The 13,937-nt window shown below is 38.1% G+C and overlaps 1 protein-coding gene across 4 annotated transcripts in view; it reads left to right on the top strand.

The window, feature by feature from the left end:
* Window positions 1-13,937, top strand: part of HTR4 (5-hydroxytryptamine receptor 4) — a 200,872-nt gene that overhangs the window by 147,048 nt on the left and 39,887 nt on the right. Inside the window, exon 7 of one of the 4 annotated variants that reach the window (XR_001115209.2) lies at window positions 11,651-11,897. The exons of the other annotated variants lie outside the window; for them this stretch is intronic. The gene's annotated coding sequence lies outside the window, so the exon portion shown is untranslated. The remainder of the gene's footprint in view (window positions 1-11,650; window positions 11,898-13,937) is intronic. 4 annotated transcript variants of the gene reach the window in all.

A 13,937-nucleotide genomic window follows, 5' to 3' on the forward strand; every position in this document is an offset into this window, starting at 1 on the left:
GTTTTGTGTGGATGTCCTTTCTGTTTGTTAGTTTTCCTTCTAACAGTCAGGACCCTCAGCTGCAGGTCTGTTGGAGTTTGCTGGAGGTCCACTCCAGACCCTGTTAGCCTGGGTATTAGCAGTGGAGGCTGCAGAACAGCGAGTATTGCAGAACAGCAAGTATTGCTGAACAGCAAATGTTGCTGCCTGATTGTTCCTCTGGAAGCTTCATCTCAGAGGGGTACCTGGCCGTGTGAGGTGTCAGTCTGCCCCCACTTGGGGGTGCCTCCCAGTTAGGCTACTTGGGGGTCAGGGACCCACTTGAGGAGGCGGTCTGTCTGTTCTCAGATCTCAAACTCTGTGCTAGGAGAACCACTACTCTCTTCAAAGCTGTTAGACAGGGACATTTAAGTCTGCGTTTTCTGCTGCCTTTTGTTCAGTCTTTTTTTGTGTGTGTGTGAGATGGAGTTTTGCTCTTTCGCCCAGGCTGGAGTGCAGTGGCATGATCTTGGCTCAATGCAAGCTCCGCCTCCCAGGTTCATGCCATTTTCCTGCCTCATCCTCCCCAGTAGCTGGGACTACAGGCACCCGCCACCATGCCAGGCTAATTTTTTTGTATTTTTAGTAGAGACAGGGTTTCACCGTGTTAGCCAGGATGGTCTCGATCTCCTGACCTTGTGATCCGCCCACCTTGGCCTCCCAAAGTACTGGGATTACAGTCTTCCATAAATTTCTTCATGAGTTCATGAAAAGTGCAGGAAGTTGGTCTGTGATGTTTTACTGTGGGAGTGGAGAATCTTATAAGAGTAAGGGTAGCCTGTAGAGAATAGTTGAAACCTGCATCTGCTGGAGGTTAAATCTTACAAAGGACAGGAATTCTGCCTATTTTATTCACCGCTATATACCAAGTACTCTACATATTGTCTGATATGTAATAGGAACTTAAACTCTTGATGAATGAACAAATTCTAAAATTAATTCTTCTGATCAATTGTTTTAATTTAACACAACTAAGACAATTTTTGCATTTTTCTTAAAAATCCCATGGTAGATCATCAGCAAATTCAGATGAATTCAAGAAATATAAAACCAAAACAATGAAAATCAGTATCAGCTTTTATCCTGCTAATCCTACCCCTGTTCCCAGAGGCAAGAGTTAACATTAGTCTGCTGATCGTTTCAATGTATTTACAGACATTCATAAAAACCATAGAAATATCATAACTTTTTCTCACTCTATGTAAATGGGATCATTTTATATGTACTTTTCTACATCTTGTTTTTTATCCTTTAACAATACATTTTGAAGATCTTTTCACTGGGGAAAATATAGCTCTAACTCATTTGTTTCAGCTGTTCCATAATCTTCTGTACTAAAAATACATATTAAAATTTATTTAATTATTTGCTATTAGTGGGCATGTAAGTATTTCCAATTATTTGTCATTGCAAACTGTACTGTTTTTAATGCCCTTGAACACAGTTCTTGGTGCATGTGCAAGTATTTCTTTCAGATAGCTACCAAAAATGAAATTGCTATATTGACAGGTATGCTCATTTAAAATGTTTATGTTTACTATAATATTGGCATCCTAGCACACTGTAACAATTTGCATTCTCATCTGCGAGTGTGAGTTCCCCTCACCAACATTGAATATTATCAATCTTTAATATTTTCTTAATTAAAAAATATTAGGTTGGTGCAAAAGTAATTGCTGTATCATTTAATTTCCATTACTCAGCGATTTGTGAGTTTGAACCTCTTTTAAATTAGCTATATACTATTTATATTTATTCTTATATAAACTGCATCTTTATGTGTTTGGCCCTTTTTGTGACAACTTAGTTGTATTTTTCTTATTAATTTCTGGGTGTTCTTTGTTATATTCTCTATATTCATCTTGTGTCATAGATTTAGCAAATACACCCCCCCATCTCCTGCTTGCTTTTTAACTTTGGTTAACTTTTGACTTACAGAAGTTTCAAATTTTGAAAACGTATTCTTACTTGACCTCTTGGAGTTGGCCTAGCTTCCTTCTTAAAATACTTCCTATGTTGATTTTCCTTAATACCACACTTCCCTGGTTTTCCTGCTAACTCACCAGCAACTTTTTCCCAGTCTCTTTTAGAGGCTCTTCCCCTCTCTCTGGCCTCAAACTGTTGGAGTTCTTCAGGACTTGGTTCTTGATACTCTTCTCATATTATGCTCTTACTTTATACATTCACTATCTATAACTTTAAATACAATCTTCATGCTGTCATCTCTCTCTTTGATCAATATCTCCAGGACATAACACTCCTCTGAGATCCAGAGAGAAGATCCAATTTGCTTCCTTGACAACCCCGTATAGGTATCTCTTAGAAATCTTAAATGTGATGCAACCAAAACAGAATTCTTAGCTCTGTACTCTTACCCCCTGTATTGGCCCATTTTGTGTAACTATAAATGAATACTTGAGGCTGGGTAATTTACAAGGAAAAGACGTTTATTTGTCTAATGGCTCTACAGGCTGTACGAGCATGGCATCAGCATTGGCTCAGCTTCTGGTGAGGCTTCAGGAAGCTTTTACTCATGGCAGAAGATGAAGGGGGGTTCATACATGTCTCATGGCAAGAAGGGGAGCAAGAGAGAGGAGGGAGATGCTAGACTCTTTTTAACAACCAGATCTCACAATAACTAATAGAGTGACAATTCGCTAGTTACTGCAAGGAGGGCACCAAGCCATTCATGTAGTCTCCACCTCCATGACCCAGACACCTCATACTAGGTCCAACTTCCAACTCTGGGGATTACAGTTCAATATGAGATTTGAAGGGGATGAATATCCAAACTATCTCACCCTCCAACCACAAGTTTTCTGAGTCATCCCTATCTCCATAAATGGAATAATCTTGTATCGTGTTACTAAATCAAGACACTTTTTCTGTGGCTCTGAGGGAGAACTAACATATTAGAGGGCAGGCTTAAGGATTTAAAAAGAAACCAATCAGCTAGTATTGAAAAGATGGAGCTAAACAAAAATAACTGTAAAATTCAACCATGGGGGCAAAATATAAATCATAAAAGTGTAAGATAAATAAATTTCTAGCTGCATGTATAAAATTTAGAATATTACAGGCATGCCTTCATTTTCCTCACCCAAGGCAAACATTTAAAAAGTACTGGACAGGTCACTAGAAACCTCCTTCCATTTTATTAATAATAATGATTATGATTATGAAACCTAAGATTATTCCAGGAAAGAATGTTTGTTACTATATTTGAGAGCCCTAAGTTCATCATTTACATCTAATTTTTATAACTCAAAGAGGTAAGGTATTATTATCATTGTCATTTTAAAGATAAGAAAATTGAGTGTTAGGGTAAGTAATATGCCCAAAGTCACACAAGTAGTAAACAATGAAGCTGGAATTCAGACCCAACTCTTTCTGACTTCAAAACTCAGCCTTGTCCAGCCACATAGAGTCAGAGTTAAGATTACAACTTACCATGATCACCTTGACTTTTTGGATAAAGTTAATGAGTCATTTTTTAATCTATCAACTCTACCATTTTGTTCATATTTCTCTAGTTTGCCTACAAACCATGGGAGACTAATAACTTGTTCAAATGAAGGCATTTTCATACACATTTTTTTAAAGGAAGTAAGTTTAGATCAGACAGGCCTATTCTTATTAACCACCTGTTGACTTCTATCTTTGGGTACCCATTGATTATTCAAATAAAAAATCAATTTAAAAGAAGTTTGTCTCAGGATTGGGATCAAACTCTTCTTCCTATGGTTTTCAGAACATACCTTTTTCACATTTCTTCAACTTGGGTATTTGTTCTTCTCTATTTCTGCTGGATGGCAGTGGCCTGTTTACAGCACTATTTCTCATGACACTCATACTGCTTTAGAGTATACAATTCCTTATTTAATTCCTGTCACATCAAATATTCCTTGAGGGGAGAAACTATGGCTTCCTTTTCTCTAGGAACCATATAGTCTCTAACATAGTATCTGTATAACAGTCGATGATCAATTGATTGATACAGTTTTTGCTGATGAAAGGTCTTCCTGATTCTCTTCAGATTTATGAAGGATTAAAATACTCAAAATCAAAAATTAGGTTTTGTTTGTTAAATCTTCCCTGAGATCCTAAAAGCTATAGAGAACTTAGTCTACAAGATTCACACTGGGAAGACCCAGTTCATGACAACACTCTGATATTGTGGAACCTCTTTCCTTTAGAGTCTTTTTAACAGAATGGAATTTTACTTTTCCAAGTTGAATTAGAAACAGCCAAGCCTGGCCTCAATGGTTTAGAATCATAGGTCTCCCAAGCTTTGTCCTATCCTTATGGCCCTTTGATTTACATGCAATTTTATTGTTAAATAAGCAAATGGGTAGCCAATGAAATAAAATATGCTTTTGAAAGGCATTCTTAGAGGGTTTTGATTACTAAAATTGTACTAACTAGTGTACACAGTAGCAGAGATGTCTGCAATTGTGTTTGACTATTTTCTGTTGGAAAAGTGTTTTTGGAAATATGCAACCCATGATCAAAATAGAAGTGAAGACAGCATTTGGTTGAATGATGACACAATTTGTCTAGACATATAGGTTACATAGTCTTCTAAATATAGCTTCTAAACATGAATTATTATCATATAAATGTTTTGGGGGCAATTTTAATTTGTCTGCATGGATGTATTAAAAAGAGGCATAATGCCAGTGTGTGAAATTCTAAGAGGTTCATCAAGTGTACAAACTCGGATTCTCAGTGAATTTGGAGGCAGCCTCTTTCTCCTTGTCTTGTCCTTAATCTTGTTCTGCAGCTGTGTTTTCCCCACCCACCAATATCTGTCTTAGTCTTATGGAAATCACTTTTCCCACTCTAGGAAACCCATACTGAACATAGTGGCAGAGAAGAAAAGAAATAACCTAATGATAAAACATTAGCTGCATTCCTACTAAAGTCAGGAATAAGACAATGATGTCTTATTATCTCTTGTGGTCAACATTGTACATACAAAATCCAAAGAACAGAAAGAAGAAATATGATATACAAAAACTGGAAAAAGAGAGCAAATCTGCCATTATTTATTAATCATCTGCATGATCTATTATAATCATCTTCCAGGAAAGTGCCCTATAAACTGTGTAAAGTAATATTCCATAAGGATGGACGATATGAGATAACACTCAATCCTCGGTGACTTTCCTACACACAAGAAAAAAACAATTAGAATGTGAATTAAGAAAAACACTACTGTGCCACTGCACTCCACTCCACTCCAGCTTGAGTGACAGAGCCAGGCCCTTTCTCAAAAAAAAAAAAAAAAAAAAAAAACCACCATCCACAGAAGCAATAACTAAAGTTCCTTAAAAAAAAGTTGTTTTTTAAAGTATAAGAACTTTATTGAAGGAAACTTTAAAACTTTACTGAAGAAGGGCAGATAAATTGCTAAAGGTTCATTGTGGATGTAGAAAAGGTGGCTGTAAAACCCAGATTTTGCTTTTGAGGTTATAGGAAGCCCATTAGAACTCCAGGTTTGCAGATTCTGGAACTCAGTTTATTAGGTTCTGAAGTTTGATTCACAGGAACCATGTATTGATCATTTAATGCAGAAGGCAGCATGCAGCAGATATAAACATGAACCACTGAAGCAAGGGATACACAAGCAAGGTATTACAGTACGGTGAACAGAACATCACTGCAGGTGTGCCCAAGGTTTATCAGGAGCTGAGGGAATTGCTAACAAATCAACAGTTTCCTTGTCATCATTGGTGATGGGCATCCACTCTCTGCTTGAACTCCTGCAATGAGAGAAGCTTCCTACCTGAGCAGCCTACTCAAAGTTTGGGCAGCTCTAGAGCTTGAAAGGTTTTCCTAATATTGAGTTGACGTTTCCATCCCTGTGTCTTCTACTCACTAACCCTTGTTCTGCCTTGAGAAAGAGAAAAACAGGTTATATCTCTTACGTTAGGACAGCCCTTTATGCATATTTGGCCATAGGTTCTTTCTGAGGCTTTTGTTTTTCAGAATAAATATCCCAATTTCTTTTAGTGCTCTCTGTGTATATTATTGTTGGAAATTTGGGGAGTTCAATTTTATTCCCTTATTTGCAACTTTTATTTTTATTTTTCTTGATCATTTTTCCATCAAAGCATGCTCAGCAGACAACTCACATTAGAATCATCTGGTAGCTTAGTAAAAACACAGATTCCTGGGTCCCACTCATTGAATCAGTGCAGGGCTTGTAAATGACATTTTTACTAATATGACTGTTATGCATATTAAAGGTTTAGAGCCACAGTCCTAGACTTTTGTGGATCAGAATGGTCCAAGGTGTGCTGGCATTGATTGTGATTCAGGGCTTCAAGTTATGACACATATTAGAATTCTTAGGTTCTTATAAAATTTTTTTTTTGAGGCGGAGTCTCACACTGTCACCCAAGCTGGAGTGCAGTGGCATGATCTCGGCTTACTGCAACCTCCGCCTCCTGAGTTCAAGCAATTCCCCTGCCTCAGCACCCCAAGTAGCTGAGATTACAGGCACCAGCCACCACACCCAGATAATTTTTTGTATTTTTAGTAGAGACAGGGTTTCACCATGTTGGCCAGCCTGGTCTCGAACTCCTGACCTCGTGATTCACCTGCCTCAGCCTCCCAAAGTGCTAGGATTACAGGCTTGAGCCACCATGCCCGGGCCAGAATCTCTTAAAAGATAATAACTTTATCTAAGTTAACTGGTAAAATATAATTAGCAGAAAATTCCTTTTGGAAGCCTGCTTCAGTTCAGTCATGCTTTAAGCCTCTCTCCCCGCTTGGAAGACATGGTATGACTACATAGTCTTGTGACCACAACAAGGTGGCAGGTGGTAGGAACAAGTCATATTAATTTGATTTGAGGTTCTTTGGGGACTTGATAATGGGGTTCTTTGTCCATTGGATAAATACCAAGGACCTTGCCAGTCTTGCTGCCTGTTGTATCCTCAGAGCCTAGTAAAGTGCCTGGAACATTGTAGGACTTGACAAGGGGAAGAAAAAATGCTCTGTCTTTACTCTACTGGCTTACTGTCTCTTCTGTTTAACTGTCTCCATGATTATTAGTTCAGATAACTGAGGGCAGAGCAGAAAAGGGACTAGCGGTGCTGACTGTAACCTTAGAGCAGAGAATTTCCCTGTACAAAATCTGCTAAAGATTCCAGTTTTGGCTCTTTGGTAGATAATCCCCATCCTCCTATTTCACTCCTTCATTGTCAAAATAAAACAAAATAATTGATATGAATTTGCTTTGCTAACTGCAAAGCTCTGTCCACATGACAGTGATAATTTTAAGAACAGACTATTTATAAATTAGGCAACACAGCAGAGATTGCATGCAAAGTTTAGCTTTGGAGATGGGTTTCTCTGCTCTCTCACCAGGCTTAGATTCTTCCCCAGTTTCCAGGTTCAGATCTTACTCAAACCTAGGACACTTACCCAATTCCTGAGAAGTCTGAGAACTTCTGCAAGCACTTTTCAAATAACTTATTGCCTATCTAACTTGGTTCTTGGCTATCATCCTCCGTTATCCACTGTCAATCCCTGTGATAAACAGGCTGTCCATTGACTTGAGATCTCTAGATCTGTGTTGTCCAATAGGGTAACCACTAGCCACACGTGACTATTTACATTTTAATTTAACCAAAATGAAACACAACTAAAAACTCAGTTTTTTAGTCACACTAGTTATATTCCAAGTGTTCATTAGCCACATGTGGTGAGTGGCTCTTGGCATAGATATAAATGTAGAAAATTCTCATGATTGTAAAAAGTTTGTTTGACCAAGCATCTCCAGAGCTAAATGTGCGTTCTCTCTGGAAGGAGGCAATATAACTTTCTCTCAGACTCACTAGCTCTTGTTATCAGCCAACGCTCAAAAACTAATCAACCAATTCTATTGGATGTGCTATATAAATCTTTAACATTTCCATGTACGACATTAGTGTATTCAGATTTCTATGTTAAATCAACAGAGGAGAAAATGTAAACATAGAAAAAAAATGAAAATGAGTAAGAGGCAAAGAGAATGAGCTTCCCCCAAAACACAGCAGAAGAAAAAAAAATCTGGGTTACAGCCCCTTGTTATTTCCTTTGTAAATAACAACTATGATAACTTACCATATATTTTTTTGTTCTTGTTAACTTGTTTATTATCTGTCTCTCCAGCCAGACTGCCAGTCTATGAGGGCAGGTACCATGTCACTTTTATTCCCTAAAATTTCCCCATGGTGCAGAAATTGCTCAATTAATGTATTTGTTAAATAAACAGATGTTCTTATACTTCATTTTTCATCTGGACTGTGTATGCCAGAATAAGTTTCCACCACTTTAAAAAATATGTATTAATTCCATAACTGAAATAGTTGTTTGTTCACTGTGAAACCATTTGCTAAATTTTGACTTCAGCACATCAGAATTCCCCTTTTAAATACAGATTTTCACACTGTGAATTGGAAGATTTTTACCCATGGATGAGGAAATGATTTAGAGTTGATTTACTTTGGCTCTTCAGAGGTTTCTGCTAATGTCGGAAAGTTGTTTGACATTTAAAAGCCATCTTACGGCCTTTACCTTGAACTTTAGAGGTTACAATTGTATTCAACATTTACCTCATTGTTTTGAGCCAAAACCGACTTAATCTGGGTAAATCAAAGGTGGATGAGGATGACCTTCCTTTGTCTCCATTAACCCCTACCGGGGCAGACTATGTAATTTGCTGGCCAAATGCAAAATAAAAATACAAGCCACTTGTTCAAACGGCAGGAAAAAGTCTTCTTAAAGGTATTAAAATTTAAAGCTTTTCTTTTTTTTTTTCATTCACTCCCTCCCAACTTGTCTTGGTGTTTTTTTACTTGCTAATTACCTTTGTTCTAGTTAAGAAATTTTTAAAATTATTAGCACCAATTTATCATTCATCATTGATACATGAATAAATTTATCATTCATCATTGATACATGAATCAATTTATCATTCACTTTTACATTGTGCAATGCCAATTTCGAATGTAAATAAAAGAGCATTTAACTGGTATGTGGAATTATCAAAATTATACAAATCATGGTAGGTAGTTCATACACACTTAAGTATTTTGTTTTTACCAGAGTAGTGCAGAAAACTAACTCAACTGCTTTTATTTCACTTTTTGATACATACACATTCTACTAATATTCACAAATTCAAGAATAAATTTATTAAGAATTTCAAGATGGCAACAGCAGAGCATTAAACCTAGGTCTGGATTCCTGTATATGCACTGGTCACATACCCACAAAGCCGGCCTTGGTCCCCATCACAACATGAAGTAATCTTCCAGAAACACTGTTCTTGTTGAGAACACACCAGGAAAATAGCGAGAATAAAAACTTCAAAAGAACACCAATGGTCTCATCAAATACTCAGGATTAGAAAAGTTAGTGCTGTTTGCAAAATGTACCTGCTTTTCAGAAATGTGTTAATCGGGTGGCCTAAGCTTCTCTCCAGGATGCCCACTTCTAGGCTAATGTGTTGAGGCTGAAACATTATCCCCTCCATTGAGATTTACTACTCAGGAAAAGTTCCAGCTTCTGGATTAGTGGAAGGCGACCATTGGTATGTAATCAAAGAGCCATCCCACTCAGCACAGTGCCATGGCTGCAGGCGCTGGAATCTGGCCCACCTGGGTTTCAGTCCTGTCTGAGATCTACCATTTAGTGTCAATATGACCTTAAGTGTTTGACCAAACATCTCCAAGTTTTTTCCTTCATCTGTAAAATGGACATAATATTAGAACCCATTTCATGGGGATTTTGTTAAGGTTAAATTGATAACATCCGTTCAGGGATATGCCAGTTCCTATTACACAGAAAGCACTCAATGAATGGAAACTGCTACATCGTTATCATAAGTGTTTGCATAGCATCATTCATATCTTGGTAAAACATCTTCCTCCAGGTCTCCAGTTATTTTCTCAGCTTCCTGATAAGAATTTCTTAAGAAATGAGTCAATAGAAATCTCCATGTTCTGAACACTTCTCCTGAAACAAGGAATGCAGGGCTCCTCTACTAGAAGAAAAGCCAGAAATAAATTAATCACACTGTTTATAAATAATTGTTTAAGCAACATGAGACAAGACTCGTTTCCTGGGTACATCATGCCCTGTGCTGTTATTTTGAATATGCCTTCTGGATTTTAAATTACCTGTAGGCATTTCTTTGACCCAACATAAAATATACTAGCCATGTCAAACAAGTCGAGCACATTCTGTGTGTGTTTGTTTTCCCCCTTTTGCTCTATAGGTGCACCCACTGTCAGGGTGTCGAGGTTCTGTGTACCAGCCCTCAGAGATCAGCGCTCACAGTAAAAAGGGATTATGCATGCCACCCTGCAGGGCAAGCCCCCAAACAACCCTCAGCTCCAGAAATGCCCAACGTGGTTTATTTGAGGTCAAAGATAGAGGCAGTGTGATGTGGTGCCCTGGCCCTCAACCCTGGCTGCACATTACAGCCACCTGGGGCCTCTTAAGCAATACCTGAGCCTGAGCTCTGCTTGTAGAGATTCCATTTTAATTGGTCTGGTTGGGAACCAGAAATCCATTTATTTTAGGAGCTTGAGTGTACAGCAGGGTTAACAACCGCTGGTGTCCTGGAAAGAGCAGGAGGCCTGTCTTCTAATTCCTTAGTGATCATCAGCAAGTCATGACCTCTCCCAACACCAAGAAAATGAAGAAGCTGAATTAGATAATGCTTTAAGTTTAGATCTAGCTGCACGTCTTAGATCACTGAGATTGTGTGGGTTTAAACCAGTAGTTCTGTATCAGGAATGACCTTGTTTACCAGAGAACATTTGGCAATATCTGGAGGCATTTTTCGTTGTCACAACGTGGGAATACTATTGGTATATAGTGGGTGGAGGCCAGGGATGCTGCTAATCATCTGACAATGCGTGGAACACCCCAGAGCAAAGAATTTCCTGGCCCCAGATTTCCAGATGGTGCCGAGGTTAAGAAACCCTGCTTTAAACCAGTCCTCTGAGCTTTACAACAGAGAACCTCCTTGCCACTGCCAAGGACAGCAGGAGAGGTCTTTCAACAGTGCCAGGAGGTTCAGCCCCTGCACCATTTGGCTCCTTTTAATCCTCATACATTCTTAAGGCAAGACCAAAAAAAACAAAACAAAACAAAAAAAAGTGCTGTAGAAGGTGACTGATGTGGTTTCTAGGAGGAAGGGTCCTGAACTTCTGTGGTTAGAGTGCTGGCAGTAACCTTGCAGATAAGCCCTTTCCACTAGGGCAGGCTCTAGGAGCATGTTCTCTTACAGCATGTACTTGGCGAGGACACAGACCTCCCAATTTAGTCAGAGCAGCTGTTCAGGAAGAAATCTCCTCCAAAGCACACTGAGATACCCACTGGAAAACCATATTCCCATGTAAATGTGTGTTTAGTCCATGGTGCAATGGCAGGTACCTGGTCCATGGAAATGATAAAAGCTTCATCTTATACTGGGAATTGACAAGCTGGAGTATGTTCAGAAGAGGGTAAATGCCATGATTTTCTCTACAGAATTTATGACATATAAATAACAGTAGAAGGAACTGGGGATGCTGAGCTTAGAGCAAAGAGATTTTAGGTCATAATTATTGTTTTTATATATTTAAAGGGCTGTTAGAGGAAACAGGAATTCGACTTCTTCTGCATAATGTGAGGGAGAGAGGTAAGAAACAAAAGATTGAGGTTATAAGAACATGTATTTCAGCACAAAATGGAATGGATTGCCTTACTAGGGAGGTCCTAGTAAAGTTGAAGGAGAAAATTGGATGACCATCAATCAATTAAAAGTGTTGATTGACTGAATATCAGTAACTGGAAGAACTGAATGTTCATCAGTCAACATTTCTGGGGAAGAGGTGAGTAGATTGAATAACATGTTCTCAGCCCCTTTTTTGTGATTCTGTGAGTTACAAAATCATAAGCATCGTCCCACAGTGCAGTTAAGTTTAGGGGAGAGCAAACTCTACTTCAGCCAGTGTAACATTTTGTTTGGTTGAAGCTGGAGAATTTCTGGAAATAATACTAGTGAGAAGAGATATGTCAGAGATGATACTGTCAATTTTAGGGGGCCATTCTGCTTTCCTTTACTGAATCTTTGGCAATCTGGGGTTGGTAGAAAATGTAGACATTTCCAAAGGAGAAATATCTCTATAGGTGCTTAGTGGTAAACAGCTAATTTGATGCCTGAGATTGCATTTGGAAAAAATATTGGACCTATTTACTGATCAAGATATATATATATATATATATACACACACACACACATATATGTATATATATACACACACACACATATACGTATATGTATATATATATGTTCTTTGAAGCTTTAATAAGAAACAAATTGCTGTTTAAAGATTTGCAAGAAGGGGCTCTGGGCTGGAATTAAGGATACATCTTCTCATTCAGTTTTTATGTTGCTTCCTTTTTCATACAGAGACAATTAGGATCAAGACTTCAGGCTCTGGAAAGAAAAAGACAGAATCCCAATGTAGGAGGAACCATGTTTCTGATGCAGTGGTTTAGTGTTACAGTTAAAAGCATAGGAATTGGTATTTGATGGGCCTCAGTTTGATTTTTGGTCCTGCCGCTTTGAAGCTGTGTGATCTTGCGTTAGTTACTCAACCTCTTGGTGCCTTGGTTCCTTCCTGTGCAAAATGGGAGCACAAGTGGTTCTTGCCTGATCAGACTGTTGCAAGACTTGTGTGAGACAGATACTGTACCTATACCTGGAACACAGTAAGTTATTGATAAATGACATTCTTGTTATAATCGCCACCATCTTATTAGGCAAAATGGCAGGAAGAGTGGTTGTTAGGACAAGATTCTTATTTCTGGAACTCTGGTTCATTATCAGAACAGGGTTTGAAGGGAAATGGTGTGGTGTCAAAATCACTATAAAGCCCTCTGATAAGAAACAGGATTTTTCCTGAGCAGTAGGTTCAGGAGGAGGAGGAAAAGCACTTCAACTGCAAGGATAGGTGAGCTGTGAGAAAAGGAATGATGCAGAGTTCTAGCTGCTGTCTTGCTAGAAATGCTGTGAGGTCATCTACAAGCCCTGAGCAAGGAGACCCACTGAATGTCTCTGGTTATATAAACAAACAGCTGAGTACGTTCTGCTTATATTCAACCAAAGAGCCAAGAATCTACTTTTCGAAAAATGGTTTCTGAATTGTCTTTTCTTATTTCCATGCCTGTTTCAGGTTATTTTTAACAAGATTCTTAGAAACATTTCACAGTTAGAATTGCTTTTGGAGAGTTTTTTATTCTCAAAGAAATGAGCAAATTCGTATTTTGATAAACCTGACAAACAAATACATTTGGCATCTGCTCAAGTTTTTTTTCTCCTTTTCTGACTTTAGTTTTCTTTGCTGGCTGGTAAAATTTAATTGCTTTCTCCATGTGTAAATTGGGATTGCCTGCTTTGAGTTTCTGACTTTAAGGAAAGGAGTGTCTGTATATGTGTACACACACATAGGTATGAATATATACACATACACATATATAGATATGAATGATTGTCATATATAATAACTAGTTGCTTTAGGAATACTTTGGCTTTTTGGTTCACACTTCATCTTTATAATCATCATCATCTTATCTTAGGAGCTATCATTTATTGAGCACCAGTTTATATGCCAGGCATTGAGCTAAGTGCGTTGTATATGACATCTCATTGAGTCATCTCATTTACTCTGTGGAGCATGTATTATTGTCTTCATTTTACTGATGGGAAAACTGTAACTCAGAGAGATTAAATAACTGCTAAGGTCCCTCAACTGGTGATGTTAGGGCCAGGATTCTAATAATTTCCACATCCCTTTGTTGTTAACCACTAAACTGTACTCCTTGATAGTTAACTCAAAACGCCTGTAAAATTTCAGAATTGTTGATTC

Source organism: Nomascus leucogenys, chromosome 2 (assembly GCF_006542625.1).
Source record: "Nomascus leucogenys isolate Asia chromosome 2, Asia_NLE_v1, whole genome shotgun sequence".
Lineage (NCBI taxonomy): Eukaryota > Metazoa > Chordata > Mammalia > Primates > Hylobatidae > Nomascus > Nomascus leucogenys.